Source organism: Primulina eburnea, unplaced genomic scaffold (genome assembly GCF_022965805.1).
Source record: "Primulina eburnea isolate SZY01 unplaced genomic scaffold, ASM2296580v1 ctg358_ERROPOS207111, whole genome shotgun sequence".
Lineage (NCBI taxonomy): Eukaryota > Viridiplantae > Streptophyta > Magnoliopsida > Lamiales > Gesneriaceae > Primulina > Primulina eburnea.
Window position 1 is genome coordinate 15271 of NW_027331176.1, and position 12666 is coordinate 27936.

Below are 12666 nucleotides of genomic sequence, written 5' to 3' on the forward strand. Positions count from 1 at the left end.
CACTTAGGTCCTGAATCTATTGGTCATTACCACTAGGTCCTTAAAATTCTCCATTCGTGCAATTAAATCCTTAAATCCAACTAGGGGGAGCATGCATTCTAAATAAATTCTATGTTTGTATACTTCCAAATATCGTCGTAGTCTCAAATAATTAATCCCTACATGGAGTTCTCAAAAAGCAACTCAGCTAGCAACCACAAACCATCAATAATTTCTTAGAAAATCTACAAGTCTCCAAAAACATTCGTAATTGTCAAGTTTAACTTATGACCCACAAGTATAACATCCGTACCACTAACCAAAAATTAATATAGACAAAACATTTCCAACTTTTCCAGACGCCCAAAAGCAAAATTATTGCTCATGTCCAATTCCACCACACCAGCATGCAAGAAGATTAAACAATTTCTCATTTCATGTCGAAACATGCATAAAGTTTTAGAGATCCAATCTCAAGTCATAACGACAGGTAAAAGTGTACTCTAAAACGTATGTCATGTAGACACACAGGTGATGTATAGCATTAAAACATGCACATGCAAGAATCATGACTTAATGCTTACTACATAACATAATGCAAAACTTTAAAACTTACAGACTTGAGGTGTGACTTCGTGAGCTTCTTGCGACTGGCAGTAGGCATAACCCTTTACAAGAACACCGCTCTGATACCAACTGTAACGAACCGTACTTTTACTATTTAAAAATGTGCGGAAAAATTAAAAAATTTCTTGAGTGCGAAAATAAAGTCAATATGGTCGTCACTACATCATCCATTCACCGATAAAATTTTGTTAAAAGATAATCTTGCTCAAATTGTCTCGCACCAAACATAAAATCAGAGTATAAATATTCTCATGCTTAAAATCTTTAAAATAACGTGGGCGGTCCTCGGGTCTAGCCTCCCGCTCAGTCCAAGCCTGCCCCTTGGTCGCCACCTCCTGTCTCCTCAACAACATACTCACCTGCATCGACCAAGTCTAGTGAGTCTAAAGACTCAACACGTATAAACTGGAAATAACGAGTAATACGTAATAAAACCACATGCAACTTGAAAATTTGACATACATACTTGAAACTTGAACTAGTCATAAACTTGAACATACGTACAAACATACTTAGGCGTGCCATCAACATAAACTTTTCGTAAACATGCTGCATACTTGAACATACTTGAACATACATACTTCATCATTTTGCGTAGAGGATGTTTCAAAGCAAGTGATCCATACATAATAAACGCCTGAACAGACAAACCACAATACTGGGCTGACAAGGACGTATCCACTGCCACATACATGAGATCCCCGTTCATAATTTAACGGGCTGGTTGGTCCCCATTCATAATTTAACGCTTTCCAACCATGATCTAACCCGTTCATAATTTAACGGGTTGGAGAGGTCCTCGGCCACGTTCACCGACTTCCAAACCCATTCATAATTTGGTCACAAGACATTTAGCATACCTCAAAAACTTAAAATATTTTCTTGCACGTCATACATACTTACTTGGCGTTGAGGGATTCATTGGACTTCGATCGGGGCCGTCGCTGCTGTACATACTAGCTTGAATTTGCATACTTAACTTGCATAACTTAACGTAGAAATCATACTTACTCTCGAGTTCAATCATCACTTAGGACATTCTATAATTTCCCATGACATGACCTTGATAACCCTTGCACTAAACCAGGACATCAATCTTAAAAGCAACAATATTATTTTTCCCGAAAACGTGAGTACACGGACCCCGACCCCGGGCCCGTGTACAGGTCCGTCTACCTACTGCAAAGGAAATGCCCAGAAGAAAGAGGGGCATGGACCCCGTGTCGGGATCCGGAGACAGGTCCGTGTCTGTGCGGTGAAAGGCGTCTCGAAGAAAAGGGAAGGAACGTACCCCGTGCCTGCATCCGTGTGAGGGTCCGTGTCCGTGCGCAAATTTGACACCGCGAAGAAAACAAAGGCACGGACCCCGTGTCAAGGTCCGTGTAGACCTCCGTGTACCTACGCGACTTAGAAGCTCACGAAAAGTCTGAACATGTTGTGCTTAACTCCCTCAACTCGGTGTACAACCCAATAATCAACATCACGAGCTCATCTTAGGCTACTAAATCAATGACTCGATCCTATACAACTGTCCCAAAACAACCATACATCACAATCAACCCAAAAAAAACCCGTGAACAAGACTTTTTGACACAAAACGGTTTTATACGACATTCAATCTCCCAAGCACCTAACGACAAGAAACGATGCTTCAATAAACATCCCAACATCATAAATAATATACCTATACGCAGCAACGATCACCCGTCGATCCCCAACGAAGCCTGCAACAATTAAACTTCAAGAGCACATCAATATCATAACTTTTCTGAAAACACAGTTTGAGCAGTCCCACGAAAAACGCCATAACTCGCTCAATTTTTATCCAAAAATCTCGAATTTTATATCAAATCCAAGACGTCAAAAAGTTCTACAATTTCCTAGTTGAAAGTTTTCTCAAAATCCCGACGGAAAAATCGCAGTATTTAAAAAGAAAGTAAAAACGTGATTTTAGATCTAAAATTAATTCAAAACTGATCCGAATCGTTTTCTGCTCAAACGACGAACGTCACACATATATTTTTACGCATAAAACAATGAAACACATAATATGACATGATCGATGCAGAAAGAACAGATTATACGTGCCTTTTGATATCAAACGTTACCGAAACGGCGATACCGAAGCGGAGACGGCGCGAGGCTTGATCTGGGACGACTGTGGCTCGATTTCTAGGAATAAGACGTACAGTTACCCCGATTGGGAGGGTAGGTGACAGCCATTGACGTCTTATTCACACCGGGATCCCTAGAGTTAGAATCGAGTCGAGTCAAGACATGATTTGATTTGATTAGCATGTTTAGATAGATTGGTTCCTAGATCAGGGAATCCATTGTTATTACTTGCATGCTTATTTTATTGTGAGTTCAGAGAATTTGGGAACCATTGTCATTGCATGCTTATCTGATTTAGTTTCACAGACCATGGAACCTATTGTTATTGATTTTATGCATGATAGTATGCTTTATGATTTATATGGCGTTCATGCATGTTTATCATGTTTTATACTGGGATATTTATATCTCACCGGAGTATCCGGCTGTTGTCTTGTTTTGTATGTGTGCATGACAACAGGTGGGACAAGATCGGGGTCAAGAAGATGAGGAGAGAAGACGAGTTTAGCGTGGTGATTCCGGACTTATTGTAGACTTGGTTTAATACTTGAAATTTAGTAGTTAAACCTTAGATTAGTTTGAGTGAGTAATGTACATTATTGTACTTTTATACTGAGATGTATATTAGATTGATGTCATTACCTTCCGCACTTGTACTTTAAAAAGAAAAATTTTTAGACCCTGTTTTATCTTAATTGATAATTAAATTCCAAAGATGATTAAAACAATTATTAGCGTTCGGGTCCCCACAACAGATAGTATCAGAGCTGATAGTTCCTTTAGACTGAGATTATCAGAGCGATAGATCCTTTAGACTGAGATAGAAGAGAAGGAGCGGGGTAGATTGAGTCTTCTTTCCTTGCATGTGATTGCTAGCATGAGATTTATTTTAATGTTGATTTACATTGTGTGTGCTAGCATGAGATTATGCTTTACTGCTTTGAAATACATGTTATCTGATTATCTGATTTGGATTGGTAATATGTATTATTGAGTACGAATCAGATTTGATTCTTGATTAGCAGTAAGATGATCAGAGAAAGATTGGAATAGATTTGTAGTATTTGGGTACTAATGTTTTGATAAGCAGATATACCTCCACGGAGAATTCCAGAAAGGGGTAGTACTTCGACTGAACAGATAGATGTATCAGAGACTCAGATGGAAACAAAGTTGAAAGAGTTTCAGTTATTGCAGCCGCCGATTCTGAGTGGTATCGAGACGCCTGAAGATTGTGAGAACTGGTTTGATGACATAGAAATACTGTTCGATTTACTTGATTGTACAGATGAACAGAGAGTTAAAATGGTGCCTAACCAGTTACGAGAAGCCGCTAGGAGTTGGTGGATTACCAGTAAAAGAATGTTAGAACAGAGAGGTACAGTGATTTCGTGGGAAATATTCAGAACTGAATTTCATCGAAGATTTTTCTCAGTTTCGTACCGAGAGGACAAGAAAGCAGAGTTTGAGAATTTGAGACAAGGTCAACTGAATATTGAAGGATATGTGGCTAAATTCTCTACTCTACTGCGTTTTGCTCCTCATTTAATTGGGAATGATGAAGCTGTAGCGGATCAGTTCATCAGAGGATTGAACTCGGAGATAGTTGCATTGATGAATATGCAGCGACCTCACCATTTTGCTGATGCCTTGAGTAGAGCGAAGAGAGCGGAGGCGAGTCTGATTAGACAACTTACAAGGGTGTGTGCGATACAACCCCAAACACAGCAATCCCCTCTTCGATTTGATCGCGGTAGCACGAGTGGAAAGCAAGATTTGCTGAAAGCTCGAAAGAAGCCATTCAAGAAGTTAGCAAGCGGACTGAGCGGTTCATCTAGCTCTAGTGGTTCCAGTCCAAGTTATACGGGAGTATATTGCAGAACTTGCAGAGGGAGACATTCCACAGAGCAATGCCAGGGAGTTACTAGTAGTTGTCGTATGTGTCGACAGCCGGGGCATTTTGCTAGAGTATGTCCCAGAGAGGTTCCCGAAGAATTCAGGGAGCAGAATCATCTGGTGGCAGTGAGTGAGGGACAGACCCAAGAGGCCCTTGATGATATAGCAGCAGGTACTGTTCTTTTATGATTATATTGCATATGTATTGATATATACTAATGCATTTCCTGCGATTATTTCTGACTGAGTTGCATTGATATATGTTGTACCTGTTGGGTCTTTATTTACTGTAGTATTGATGTCTTTACCTTTTGGGAAAGAAAGATTGATATCAGAGATTTCTGTGAAATATTGTATACTACAGTAAGAGGAGAATAGATCGAATAAGATTATGATGTACTTGTGGTTTCTGATTTGACTGCATTATTGATATTAATATGCTGAACAAGTACAGAACTATTATAGATTCTTTTCAAGAGAATGTAAGATTCAGACCAGATATGGCTGATGAGTAGAGATTACACAGTAAGGATTCTAGATTCAGAATTCCTTTGATATTTGTGTTGTCTAGGGACTCGATTAATACAGAAAGTAACAGATGGTATCCTTATGTATTCAGTAGATGTACTGAAATCGAGCCTGACATTGGCAGATTTGCCAATGATGTGCGAGTTGACTGATGTTGCCAAATAAGATTTTAGAATTGCTTTATGTCAGAAAGATAGATTTCAGAATTGAATTTAGATCAGATACTGATTTTTGTTTTAGAATTCAGTACAGAATAATATCGAATGTACAGAATGAATTGAAAGATCAGTAGAAGAGTACCGACCAGGAGTTACATCTGATTTAGTGTTGCTCTTTGGCATGTGCCAGTATATTCAGAGATGTTCTGATGATTTTATGCTCATTGTATCTATGAGATTTGGATATAATTGTAGCATTTGATTGATCGAATCGAATATCTGAAGATTTTATTGAATATTCTGAGAACTGTGATGATTGTATACAGAAATTGTTCAGATATGAATCCGACTGAAACAAATTGTATTCAGAGTATGTGATATCTGAAATTAATATATCAATTGATTTTGACACAGTTCAGATTGTGATCAGTGGCTGAGAATGATATCGATGTCAGAAAGTTCAGAAATGTCAGAAATGTCAGGAATGTATTTTGTCTGAGTTGACAGATTATCTTATACGACTGTTGTTTTGTATCCACTTGAGTATTGTGAGTTTTCTTAAGCAGTATTTGATACAGATTGTTTTGTTTGAGGGCATATTATATTGCAGATGATATAGCAGTTGATCTGAGCAATGTGAAGATATGATCAGTCAGTCAGAATTGACAGTATTTCCAGAAATTGAGTTTATGAGTGTACTAGATCAGTATAGATTATTGCTATTTCGAATCTGATTTGATATTACTATTTTTTAAATCTGTGCTTGATACAGAATATTGTGAACCCTTGAGAGTATATACAGTTCAAACGGAATCAGAGTTGATTTCAAGAATTACAACAGTTCAGAAATGTTATCAAAATGTACAGAATTTGATATCGATAGTCAGAACCGAATACCAGGTAGGTATTTTTATTTAAATTTTATTATTAACCAATTTGTTTATATCAATAGTTCGGATCTGAAATGACAGACATGGTCAGAAACATACAGTAATGAATTCAGTTTTCATTTTTGATGAATGAGAATGTATGATATTCGACCAGATAGTTTTGATATAGACAGATTAAATCAGTTGTGACAGAATTTGTACTGAAAAGTTGGCAAAATTTGTACTGAAACGTCTGAATCGCCAATAAATGAAAATAGAGAGATAGAGATCAGAAGATTTATTACAGAATTTGTATATTTTGATTTGACACTGGGAGTATATTTCGATGAATTTCGTAATAAGATCACTATAATACTTTCCAGATTGTGATATAATATGATTGTGATTGACATATTGTTCAATCTATATCTATTAGTTTGTAACAGATAACGTACAAACATGACCAGATGACAAAGATCGATGCCAGAGAAATGGTCAGATTGACCAGAATGTAGAAGTAGAGCATATCAGATTGTGATTCTCGATTGATTTTGTAATTGTGGCAGAATATACTATGAACTCATTCACATATTATCCACAGACAGATAGATAGTCAGAGCGTATTTTCCAGATATTGGAAGATATTTATGGAGCTATAGTGCTGGATGCTAGCACTGATTGATATGATATATAGACACTGTGTGAATTATTGTATTCAGATTATCAGAGGGATAATGAGATAGTTACAGATGACACATTATACAGTGAGTACTGCAGAGATTCTTTGGTATAAGAATCGTGTCTCGAAGATACTTGAAACAGGATCTGATACGGTCAGAGATATGACAAAGAAAATGTAGCTAAATTCAGAAGAGAGTAAAGATAGCTCAGATCAGATAGACTTAATATGCCAAAGTCGGACGATGACTGTTGGTATGTGAGGCTAAAGATTTCATATATCATTGAAGGAGATAAACAGATTGGATAACAGCTGAGGGTATCGGCATATGCGGATGTTGTATAGCCAGTAATGCGAGATTGATTCTGTCAAAAGGATTTGGAGAAGTATTATGATATTATACTTAGTGAATTCTTATTCCAGACTGGAATCAGATATTTGAGTTTTGATTTAAACTCTATTATACAATTCTTCTAGTATATCTGAATTGATTACTTACGAGTTCGAGGACGAACTCAGATCTAAGAGGGGGATAAATGTAAGGCCCGAGATTTGAGTTTAATACTTTTGAATTGAATTATATTAATAATAAAGAACGCAAGAACAGACGGGGAGAAACGATGTTGCAAAATTGAATATTTTGAAAAGGTAACACCGCACCCGCGCCAAGAAATATACCGCACCCCCGGTGGAGTGGCAGTAGGGTGGGATGTTTTTACAGTAACAAAACCGCACCCGCGGTTGGAATGGCACCGCACCCGCGGTGGTATACCGCACCCGCGGTAAAAATGAGACCGCACCCGCGGTCGTCGAATTTCAGAAAAATGAATTGGTGCCGAGAGCACAGCGCACCCGCGGTGCAAACATGACCACGCCCGCGGTGCAACGTACAGCTTGAAAAATAAGCCACGTTTCCTGGTGTTGCATGCAGTATATATATACGAATGACACGTTTTCCCTCAGAAATTCAGAAAAAGAGGCCGAGCTTTGGAGAGAATTTTCCTTACGTCTTTTAGATTTGCGATTGTTAAAGATCCGTCCATCAGAATTCAAATCCGACTTCAGTTCTGAGTTCCTCTTGTTACGAGCTACACAAGGACGTAAGTTTTATTACGTTTAGACAAGATTTGAATTTATGAGATTGTCAGAATTGAATATGAATCAGATATGGTGTTTCTGTTACAATAGACATGGTATAATTGAAGTCAGATTAAAGAACAGACTGTTTCTGTAATTGTTATGATTTTTGGTGTTGATTTGACTGAGATTCGATATCAGATTTATGTTATCGTTGAGATTATGAGTTATATCAGTATTGATTATGAGTTCTAGTATTATATCTGTGATGTTGAGATTGACGGGGTTATTCAGATTGTATTGTTATGCCGTCGAAACATCAGAAGACTGACATCTGATCAGATTTGATATTGATTACGATTGTATTGTTATGTCATTGATATTGATCAGATTATGTATTGAGTTGAAGATTAATCAGAACAGATTCTGAACTGAGTTATATACTGATATGGTATTTTTATGAATTGTCATTATCAGATTGATATGGACAGATTGGAATACCATACTTCGTCTTCGTCAGACCTGGAAGACAAAGGTATAATTCATGTGATATTCGGGAAGACACAACTCAAATGAGATCTAATTTGAGTTTCCCAACAAAATCACATACTAGATTATTGTTATATTCTGATATGAATATGCTTTGTTTATATGCTGATATGCTATTGCTCTGTTTATAGATTGATATTCATTGCATTTAAGATAGGAGAGTCTTGACAGAAACAGTCAAACTTCTAGATGTTCGGTGATATCGCAGCTTAGGGGAAGATCCACTCTCCTATTGTAGATGTCGATACATATCAGACCGAAGTCTAGGAATAAGACGTACAGTCACCCCGATTGGGAGGGTAGGTGACAGCCATTGACGTCTTATTCACACCGGGATCCCTAGAGTTAGAATCGAGTCGAGTCAAGACATGATTTGATTTGATTAGCATGTTTAGATAGATTGGTTCCTAGATCAGGGAATCCATTGTTATTACTTGCATGCTTATTTTATTGTGAGTTCAGAGAATTTGGGAACCATTGTCATTGCATTCTTATCTGATTTAGTTTCACAGACCATGGAACCTATTGTTATTGATTTTATGCATGATAGTATGCTTTATGATTTATATGGCGTTCATGCATGTTTATCATGTTTTATACTGGGATATTTATATCTCACCGGAGTATCCGGCTGTTGTCTTGTTTTGTATGTTGCATGACAACAGGTGGGACAAGATCGGGGTCAAGAAGATGAGGAGAGAAGACGAGTTTAGCGTGGTGATTCCGGACTTATTGTAGACTTGGTTTAATACTTGAAATTTAGTAGTTAAACCTTAGATTAGTTTGAGTGAGTAATGTACAGTATTGTACTTTTATACTGAGATGTATATTAGATTGATGCCATTACATTCCGCACTTGTACTTTAAAATGAAAAATTTTTAGACCCTGTTTTATCTTAATTGATAATTAAATCCGAAAGATGATTAAGAAAATGATTAGCGTCCGGGTCCCCACAACACCAGTCTTGATTTTGTTCTAATCAAATGACAATCAAGTTCTATGATTTTAGTGCGTTCGTGATACAAAGGGTTCGCAGTGATATGTAATGCCGCCTGTTTATCACAAAATAGTGTTGGAGGTGCAAGCAATACCACCCCCATATCACTAAGTAAGCCAATGATCCTAGTAATTTCACATGTGGTGCTTGCCACAGCTCAATATTCTGCTTCTGCCGAAGAACGTGACACGGTGCTTTGCTTCTTAGGCTTCCAAGAGATCAAAGAACTTCCCAACTTCACACAGTATCCCGTGACAGAGCGACGAGTCATTGGACATGCAGCCCAGTCGGAATCGCAATAGGCCTGGAGAGAAAAAGAACTACTGGCAGATAAAAATATCCCTAAGCCTGGGGCAGACTTCAAATACCATAACACACGGAATGCAGCAGCCATACGAGATTTCTTTGGTGCATGCATAAACTGGCTAAGGACTTGCACAACATAACAAATATCAGGCCTTGTGACTGTCAGATAGATGAGCCTACCAACCAACCTCTTATAAGTATCAGGAGTGGACAATAAAGAATCAGTAAGAGCAGAGTGAGAGCTCTGCTGAGTAAGTTCATCCAGCTCGTGACTAGTCAATTTGAGATGTTTCACAACAGGAGTATCACAAGGTTTAGCACCTGTCAAACTAGAATCAGCGAGCAACTCTTGCACAAACTTTCGTTGATTGAGGTAAATCTCCACCTTGGACCGAGCTACCTCTATACCAAGGAAATAACGCAACGAGCCAAGGTCTTTAATGTGAATTTTGGAATCAAGTAAACCTTTAAATCTGATATAGCTTTCTCATCACTCCCAGTAACAATAATATCATCGGCGTAGACTAACAACAAAGTGATATGAATTGAATCATGTTTAACAAAAAGAGAGTGATCATGGGCGGACTGAGCAAAACCAGCAAGTTTCATAACACAAGCAAATTTAGTGTTCCATTGTCTAGAGGCTTGTTTAAGGCCATATAGGAACTTGAGCAACCGACAAACGAGCTGCTCCCCCTGAGGAGAATACCCCTGTGGTACTCGCATATATACCTCTTCATCCAAATCACCTTGGAGAAAGGCATTAGTGACATCTATTTGGTAAAGAGGCCATTGTTTTGCAGCTGCAACACTCAACAAACATCTTATAGTGACGATTTTAGCCGTAGGCGAAAAGGTGTCATGATAATCTATCCCTTCTTGTTGTGTGTAACCTTTGGCTACAAGACGGGCTTTAAAACGATCAACGGTCCCATCCGGATGGCGTTTAATTTTATACACCCACCTAAAACCAATAGGTTTCTTCCCAACAGGTAGCTGAACTAAATACCAGGTGTTGTTTGATTCTAAAGCCGGTAGTTCTAAGTCCATGGCTGCCTTCCATCTAGAATCTAAAATGGCCTCATGATAAGAACTAGGCTCTTTATCCAAAGAAATAGATGCCAAAAAGCTTTGATATGGTTGGGAAAATTTTGAATAAGTAAGATATCAGGTGAGGTGATATGAAGAAGAAGCCCGATTACTATGAGACAAAGTGGGGCAGGAAAAATCCTTAGTCCAGACAGGAGGCTTGGGAGCACGCAAAGATTTTCGTGGTGGCTGGGGAATAGATACAGCAAGTGGGACGTCATGAATGGCTGGACCATCGAAAGGAGGAGATGGTGCAAAGGAAGTAACCCCAACCAGGTCTGAGGGAGGTGAAGAAAAGTCAGGAATAACAGTTGAAGGAAAAATCAGGAGAGGATAATCGGGAGTGGCAAAGGAAAAAAGATGCTCTCTTGAAAAACAACATCTCGGGAGACAAAAAAACTTTCGTGTATCAAGGCTCATTACTTTGTACCCCTTTTGATTGTTGGAATAGCCCAAAAACACACAAGCACTTGCTCGAGCAGAAAATTTATCTTTATGAGTCAAGGATGTTACGTAACACAAACAACCAAAGACACGAAGGTGACCAAATGATGGAGTTTTATGGAATAAGACTTCATGTGGTGTCCTATTTTTCAGCAATGGAGTAGGGGTGCGATTAATGAGATAACAGGCAGTCAAGACACATTACCCCCAGAATTTCAAAGGTAAAGAAGATTGGAAAAGCAGGGCTCGGGCAACATCAAGTATATGCCTATGTTTGCGTTCCACAACTCCATTTTGTTGTGGAGTGTATGGGCAAGAACTTTGATGCACAATACCTAAAGAGTCAAACAACAAAGTACATTCACTTTTGAAAAAATCACTCGCATTGTCAGTTCGAATGATTTTCACAAGGGCGGAGAATTGAGTTTTGACAAGTTGGAAGAAGTTTCTAAGAAGGCGTAACACATCAACTTTAAAATGCATGAAATAAACCCACGTCGTCTTTGAAAAATCATCAACTATAGTGAGAAAATATTTCTCACCATTACATGTAGGAGTGTGAAAAAGCCCCCATATATCGACATGAGCCAGTGCAAAGTAACAAGAAGATTTAGACAAGCTCATCGATGGAAACCGAAGTATAGTTTGTTTAGACAATGGTCAAACAGAACAATGAGGAAACCTTATAGATTTTGGTATAAAAGGAATTAAATGCATTCGAGACAAGGGCATGTGTCCTAAACGCTTATGCCAAACAAAAGATTCATCAGAAACCTTAGGCAAAGCACTGTAATTATGAACAGAATTATTACAAAGAAAATTAAGAAAGGAAACAGAAGGTACGTGGTTGGATTTTGAATTTGAAAAGAATCTTGTGTCAAGATGATATAGGCCATTGAACTCTTTACCAATCCCCATTAATCTCCCAGTCTTGAGGTCCTGAAATAAGCAAAAAATGTGGATAAAGTGTGACAAAGTAATTATGATCTTTGGTGAATTTGGATATGGAGAGTAGATTGAAGTTGAAATCTGGCATATGTAACACATGATTAAGAGTGAGAGAGTCAGTAAGGGATACAGATCCTATCTTATTCACAAGAGCCTTGCTATCATTTGGCAATCTCACAAACCTAGATGAAGGAGCCACAGAACTAGAACTTCTCAAAAGACTGGAATCACCAACCATGTGTTCATTTGCACCACTGTCAATGATCCAATGAGAAAATAAATTCGGTTTAGCAGATGTACCTGCCATGTTGACTACTGGTTCAGCTGGAGATTGAACTTTGCAAGTTCCCAACAACTTCAAAATTTCGGCATACTGAGCAGGTGTAAAGATGGATGGGACAGTG